The following is a 7,500-nucleotide window of genomic DNA, read 5'->3' on the forward strand; positions in this document are numbered from 1 at the left end:
GACCGCCAATACATGTTAACAATGGCTCACTGCTCCGCCCACTCACTTCTACTACTACTTCTACTACTTACAATTTACTCTACACTAAAATTGTATGCAACTTTATCAAATAAACTCAAACTCAACACTCACGCAAACCCTCCCTCCACCCCCCCACACCCCACCCCCCACCCCCCACCCACACCACTGCCTTCACTTTTCCCATCTCTCTCTCTCTCTCTCTCTCTCTCTCTCTCTCTCTCTCTCTCTCTCTCTCTCTCTCTCTCTCTAATCTGAGAAATAATTGCTTCCGCTTTACGGTGATATACTGAGTGTAGTAGTAAAAACACACAAACACGCACACACACAAACGAGAGAGAGAGAGAGAGAGAGAGAGAGAGAGAGAGAGAGAGAGAGAGAGAGAGAGAGAGAGAGAGAAAAGAAAAATCAAATAAACAAACAAACAAACAAACACACACACACACACACAGATAGGAAAAAGAGAGAGAAAAAGGAGGAGATTTCTACTACTACTACCACTAATACTATTACTACTACTACTACTACTATACTACTATCAGCGAAATAGTTTTTTTTTTTGGGTAACTTTCACGGCTCCTTGTAGGCTGATAGTCCGAGAGCCACCTGATAGTCAGAATAGTCAGCGCACGTGAACATGTAAGACTATCGCCAGCAGTAAAGGGTTTGAGAAAAACTATGATAGTAATAATACACATTTTCTTTTTAACGCAACCATAGAAAACGCAAGATACATCCTCAATATTTCAAGGGTAACAAAGGTAAAATGTCCAGGCTCACTAATCAGGGTAAGGCTGCGGCAGGTAACGATGCAAACTTGAATAAAAAATACGTTTGAGAAATAGACAGGAGGGAAGTGGTTCTCAGATAGAGTGGTGGATGAACAGGTGGACTCCGTAATGTGGCTGTGGGTGCTGAGTCACTAGGGAGCTTTAAAAGATTAGACAGAATGGTGTGCCTTATATAGGGAGTGCCACGTGAAGGTCTGAGGGCGAGTGGAAACACCGCTGTGCCCCGCCACACTGCCAGCTACCTACATCCTGCCAGTGACGTCTGTGCTTGTCCTGCACAACAGGGAGAATTCCACCTGGGAACCCTCCCAAGCCCTGTGTACCGGGGACTCCGTGGTGGTGGTGGTGGTGGTGTTGTTGAGTCCCGCCCAGGCATCTTTTCTCTCCACTGTATTTCTCTTTTCGCCCTTAGTGTCCTCCTCACTGGTGAAGGTGAACCCCGCGGGCAGTGCCTCAAGGGGGGCCCTTAGAAGGGCAGCTGCCTTAATTAAGCCAGTGAGGAAGGTTCCAGCAAAAACGTTGGATAGGGTCAGGTCGTACCTCATGCAGGGCAGTTGCGTGGGCTTTTAGAGGCTGCTGGACTGCTGAACTGAGGTACATAGGTAGGCTCCTTCCATTTTTCTGTCCTTTAGTTGTGTTGTGTGTCGGGCCTCGGCCCCTTGTAGGTTATATTATTGTATTGACATGTAACAAGGATGGCACGAGTGAAGATCAAAACGCACAATGCCAACGAACCTAGAAGAAAGACAACTCTCCTGAAAATACTCAGCAACACTGACATATACCCAACCAACATCATTCCAACTCAACATGGATATGTTGTTGTTGTTGTTGTTGTTGTTGTTGTTGTCATCTCTTCACACGAACAACAAGAGAAAATATTTCAAGACCCTATCAAGAATGAATTTCAACAACAACATGAATTCACCCCAGTGACCCCGCCAGAATTGAAGGCTAAGAGGACTGTCACAGATAGCCTTCAATGTAAACTCACACATACACGCAAACTCTGAGGAAGACGCCACCAGTGAGCTGTATGTGCCCACAACACCTACCTACCTGGAAAACAAAATTGACAATGTATATTCAAATTCCCAGACTCTAAGACGATCAAAATAACATTCACACACTGAACATGGACTCAAACTCTTTTCCATGAAGATCCCTCACTACCAGACCCAGCAAGAGAAGTTTTGCCACATACAAACATGCTTCAGATGCTATATATATCAGGTCGAGTCCCACATCACTAAGGATTGCCCAAAGAACTAACACCACAAAACATGTTCACAGTGGCCGAGGAAGGCCACACTTGCAAGAACTGTAGCAAAGAGAGCAAAAATGGCATCAATTGCAGAGAAAATCACAGAACTCTGTCAATGAAATGCAGATATAACAGGAAAGAAGCAATTAAGAAGAAAGGAGAAGAAGAGAAGGGAAAAGTAACCTACTCCCAAGTAGCGAAAACCAACACCAAGTCAACTATGAACACCACCACCTTCACACAGATCAGCAAAGATGAACACCTCAACATTTATTCTTGTATGATTCACGCTCATCTGATGAACGTGACTGAACCCGGCAGTTATGCAAATGAACTGATCGCTACTTTGAAAGCAAACAGCCTGCCACAAATCAACCTACCAAACACCCCCAACTCCACCTAACTCCACCTCGCTATTCTTGCTCAAGGCGGAAAACTGCTTGACACGATGACACAAGACCCATCTACCGATACACACAAAGAACACCAAATTACAACAACAACAACAACAACAACAACAACAACAACAACAACAACAAACTGACAAACAAAAGACACAACAAAACACAAAGAAAGAACTACACTGCAAAGACACACAACTTGAAGCAATATCCACAGACAACTTAGCCAGCGAGTCACACCAATACAAGACGGGACCTACACATTCACATACAATGAACAGCAAATTACTTCATCTAATAGAAAATGGGGAAATTAAAATGCATGACTACTTTATTATACTACACCACAGTATATTTAGGAAAAGAAGATCAGGACAAATAAAAGAAAGATCACCATCACACACACACACACACACACACACACACACACACACACACACACAACATGGCCCTTCGTATCCTAACAATAATACAACACAATGTACTACACTGGTTTAATAGAAGGATTTCACTATCTAACACACACAGAATCATTGACGCTGATGTAATATTTATAAACGGTCACTTCACACCAAAACACACCAATTAAAGTCCCAGGATACAACCTACACACAAAAATTACAATATAAATTTCTTGATGTGTTTTTTTTATCTGATTTAATTGCAATAGAAGTCATGTGACCACAACTGGCAAAATTATTATATCCACACTACTCGTATATGAACACCCTTGAAGAAACTATATATCAAATTCCCGGCTTCACCAAACTATTGAGACGCAACAGGCCAGTGTACATGCTAGCCCATCTCAGTGCAAACCACCCCACTTTGCGATACACTCACACCACTTTGCGATACACTCACAGCAACACGATAGGAAGACAGCCCAACACACTCATACACAACACGCTCATTCAACACACAGGGCCACAATTTCCTACACATTACACACGCAGAAGAGGCACAACACCTGACATACTATTAACCACAGAACGTACCACAACACATACAACAGCAGGACCCCTCACCACCAGCGACCACATACCAGTTATATTTACGATGTCTACCGCACCCATATTAATGCCATCACCTACCACACCACATTACAGTAAAGCAACCTGGCAAACATTCAAAACACACGTCACCAACACACTACACGGTAACACACTAGACAATGAAACACTTGAACTATAAACACTGCAACTGACTACTGGCATCAAGCAATACAGAACGCAACACGGCAATCAATCCCAACTTCACTATATAAATGCCTTCTACCACATTTTTTATTAATTTATTTATTTTTTATGTGTTGTGTGTTTAGGTTAGGTTTGTTATAGTATTCCCAACTTCACTATATAAATGTCTACCCTCACACAAACATAATGACACAACAAAACCTCTCAAAACACTCTTCACTGAATTGCAAACGTATAAAAGTGTTCATGGGTGGACTTTTAACAATTCCAGATATTATAAACAAATAAATAAAGTCTCCAGTACCTACAAATAATAGAGAAAAAGAACCTCACTACATATTAAACAAAAAACACATCAAATTAGACACAAACGGGATAAGGAAAGAGTACACAGGGAATATTGGAGAGAAATATTTAATGGAGACCTACAAAACATCCAAGATAATATACAAAGAACAATCCCCTATACTAATTGTAACACAGGCATACTCAGCACACACCCCACACACATGATGGTAGCCTGCCACACATCCTATCACACCTGGCACACATCCTATCACACCTGGCACACATCCTATCACACCTGGCACACATCCTATCACACCTGCCACACATCCTATCACACCTGGCACACTCACAGACACATACAACAGCGCCATCTCTGCAGGATATTTCCCAGATAGGTTTTAAAAATGTCATTATCAGACTCGTACCTAAACCCGACATATCTCCACAACAACGTCAAAAGTACACACCAATTTCGCCGCTAGAAGTACCAGGGAAAATATTACAAAGAATAATTAATACCAGACTGAACACTCACCTTGAGATCAACAATTTATACAACACCAACCAGTTTGGATTTCGCAATAGCAGGGGCACCACACATGCATTAGCAATCATCACTGTGTGCAAATAGCGCAATATGAATCAGATCAAGTTTGGCATCATGGGTTTAAACACAAATTACTTCACTTGCATCTACCAATAACGATCGAAAAAGTTTGATGTGATTTCCTAACAGACCGCACAGCATCCATTAAAATAAATCACCATACCGGACCAAGATTTAACCTGAAATGCGGAGTACCACAAGGTAGTGTCCTGTCACCAACACTCTTCACAATTTCCACCAATGATATACAACAGCCTCAACAAAACCTCGACATCAGTTTCGCAGACGATATAACACAAGTGATTGGCTGCCCAGGGAGATCTAGGAACATGCTAAACATCAAAACTGACCGAGCAATAAAGGCACTTAATGAATATGAAAAAAAAATAAAAAATGCAAAATAAAAAAAAACGTTCATAAATTCACACCTCTCCATCTCGCAGCCAAACGAGATGAGGAAGAAATAGAATTAAAACATAAGGGCAAATGCTTAGGATTAACCATAACCACGTCTGGCTATTACAAGCACATTCACCAACGTAAAAACAACAGCAGACTCAGCACTAAATAAATGATACAAGCTATACAATATGCCAGAAAACATTGAAATACACTTACTTAAAACACTAATCCTTCCCATTCTTGATCATCCACCTATCCCAATACACACTATGAGTAGAAGCCAAAGACCAAAAACTTCACAAAATACGAAATAAAGCCTTAAGAACCAGAACAACACCTCTCTTTATCAAGTTACTAATTAAACTCCTAATGGAAAATATTTGAACCACCATAGACCCTAAATAAGTAGCTGTTACAAAGATACCAGTTTATTTATGGACCACAGCAGTGAAGCCTAGCCTACGTGTTTTCTCATCAAGTTAGCAGTACGGTTATCAAGTTACTAAATAAACTCCTAATGGAAAATATTTGAACCACCATAGAGCCTAAATAAGTAGGCTGTTACAAAGATACCAGTTTATTTATGGGCCACAGCAGTGAAGCCTCGCCTACGTGTTTTCTCATCAAGTTAGCAGTACCTTTATCAAGTTACTAAATAAACTCCTAATGGAAAATATTTGAACCACCATAGAGCCTAAATAAGTAGCTGTTACAAAGATACCAGTTTATTTATGGACTACAGCAGTGAAGCCTAGCCTACGTGTTTTCTCATCAAGTTAGCAGTACGGTTATCAAGTTACTAACTAAATAAACTCCTAATGGAAAATATTAGAACCACCATAGAGCCTAAATAAGTAGCTGTTACAAAGATACCAGTTTATTTATGGACTACAGCAGTGAAGCCTCGCCTACGTGTTTTCTCATCAAGTTAGCAGTACGGTTATGAAGTCAGTCAGGAATACCAGCAGGGTGCAGGATGTCACTCAACCTGACCTGCACGTTGATGTTTCATGCTTGTGCTGTGGTGATGCTAATGAGGTGTTGTGTGTGTGTGTGTGTGTGTGTGTGTCTACGCAACGACCGCTGCGCAGGATTGGCTGTGTCACGGATGGCTGGAGGAAAATAAGAGTTTTTATTATGATTTATTATTATTTTGATAACTTTGAACACACTGATCGTATTCAACCTTCTTCCAGTTTAAATTTTCATCAGTAATAACTCCTAAGAATTTAGTAGAAGAAACACTAATTAGGTGACAGCCTCCATAAAACAATTTGAAATTACTGACAACAAACGTCTTTCAAACAATATCAAATTAGTTTTATTAATTTTTACGGCTCATTTATTTGCTGTTACCGATCTGAATATGTTACGCAGTTCTTGATTCAATTTTGTATTTAAGTTACACAAATCATTATCTGTTAGGCTCGTATCACCGAAAAGAACGCCATTTATCACATCACTAACATTACAAATAACATTCATGTATTATCACAAACAATAAAGGGCCTATTATAAAACCTTGTGGCACACCTTGAATAATTTTTTTTTTCTATTTGACATTAATTGTTACAAAATACCTGACAGAAAACTAGCAAACAATTTTAGCGGGTAATCTTATAATTCCAATGTTTTATATCTTTACTTATATCAAAAACACCTTGAGGAGTGTGTGTGTGTGTGTGCGTGTGTGTGTGTGTGTGTGTGTGTGTGTGTGTGCGCAGGTGACGCCAGCTGTTCATGCAAGGGTAGAGACACACCTATCACCTCACTAACAGGTACCAGGTGTGGAGAGACAAGTATCAGGTGTGGAGAGACAAGTACCAGGTGTGGAGAGACAGGTACCAGGTGTGGAGAGACAGGCCTGCCACCACCACCACCACCACCACCACCACCACCACACACTGCTGCACCTCCTCCGCCACACTGACAGACACACATCAAGGCTCTCCCGTCTCCCCTCTCCCCTCTCCCCCTCCCCTTGTGCCCTCCAACACCCGGGGTCACCAGCAGCACCGCACCTCTCGCTTTCCATAAACTGCCGCACTAAATTTAGCCGGTCACTTCACGCAGACTGATGTGACCCCCCCCTCCGCTCCTAGCCCCTCACCAGCCCCCTCCCCCAGACACGGCGACCTCTCCCCCCGGACACACCACAGCCACCTTGACCACCACTCGCGCCACAACCAGCACAGCCGTCTGCAGCCCCCGGCCCTTCTTCAGCCCTCCAGCGCTCCCTCAAGGCCATCGTCCTTCCCCTATCAGGATTACCGGCCGTCACATCAACTTTCACGCCCACGCCACCACCGCCGCGCGCCCCACCCACGCCGTCACACCAGTAGGCTACAGCAGGGGCCAGCAAAGGACACAGGACAGACTCCAACACAGCACCACGCCACGCAATGACACAGAGGTCGGCAGTGGGTGAGGAGACGAGTCCTTCAGCCCCGGCGTGAGTGACGCTTCTGTGCCTCACGTCCGCTCATGCTGACCTTTGACCTCTGATATATTAATGACCATCACAGATACA

The 7,500-nt window shown here is 42.7% G+C and overlaps 1 long non-coding RNA gene across 2 annotated transcripts in view; it reads right to left on the reverse strand.

Annotated features, from left to right (window-relative positions):
* Window positions 1-702: 702 nt before the first annotated feature.
* LOC135095192 (uncharacterized) overlaps window positions 703-7,500 on the reverse strand; it is a 12,438-nt gene continuing 5,640 nt past the window's right edge. For both annotated transcript variants that reach the window (XR_010264113.1, XR_010264114.1), the window contains exon 3: window positions 703-1,544. This is a non-coding gene — a long non-coding RNA (uncharacterized LOC135095192). The remainder of the gene's footprint in view (window positions 1,545-7,500) is intronic.

This window comes from Scylla paramamosain, chromosome 48, assembly GCF_035594125.1.
Source record: "Scylla paramamosain isolate STU-SP2022 chromosome 48, ASM3559412v1, whole genome shotgun sequence".
NCBI lineage: Eukaryota > Metazoa > Arthropoda > Malacostraca > Decapoda > Portunidae > Scylla > Scylla paramamosain.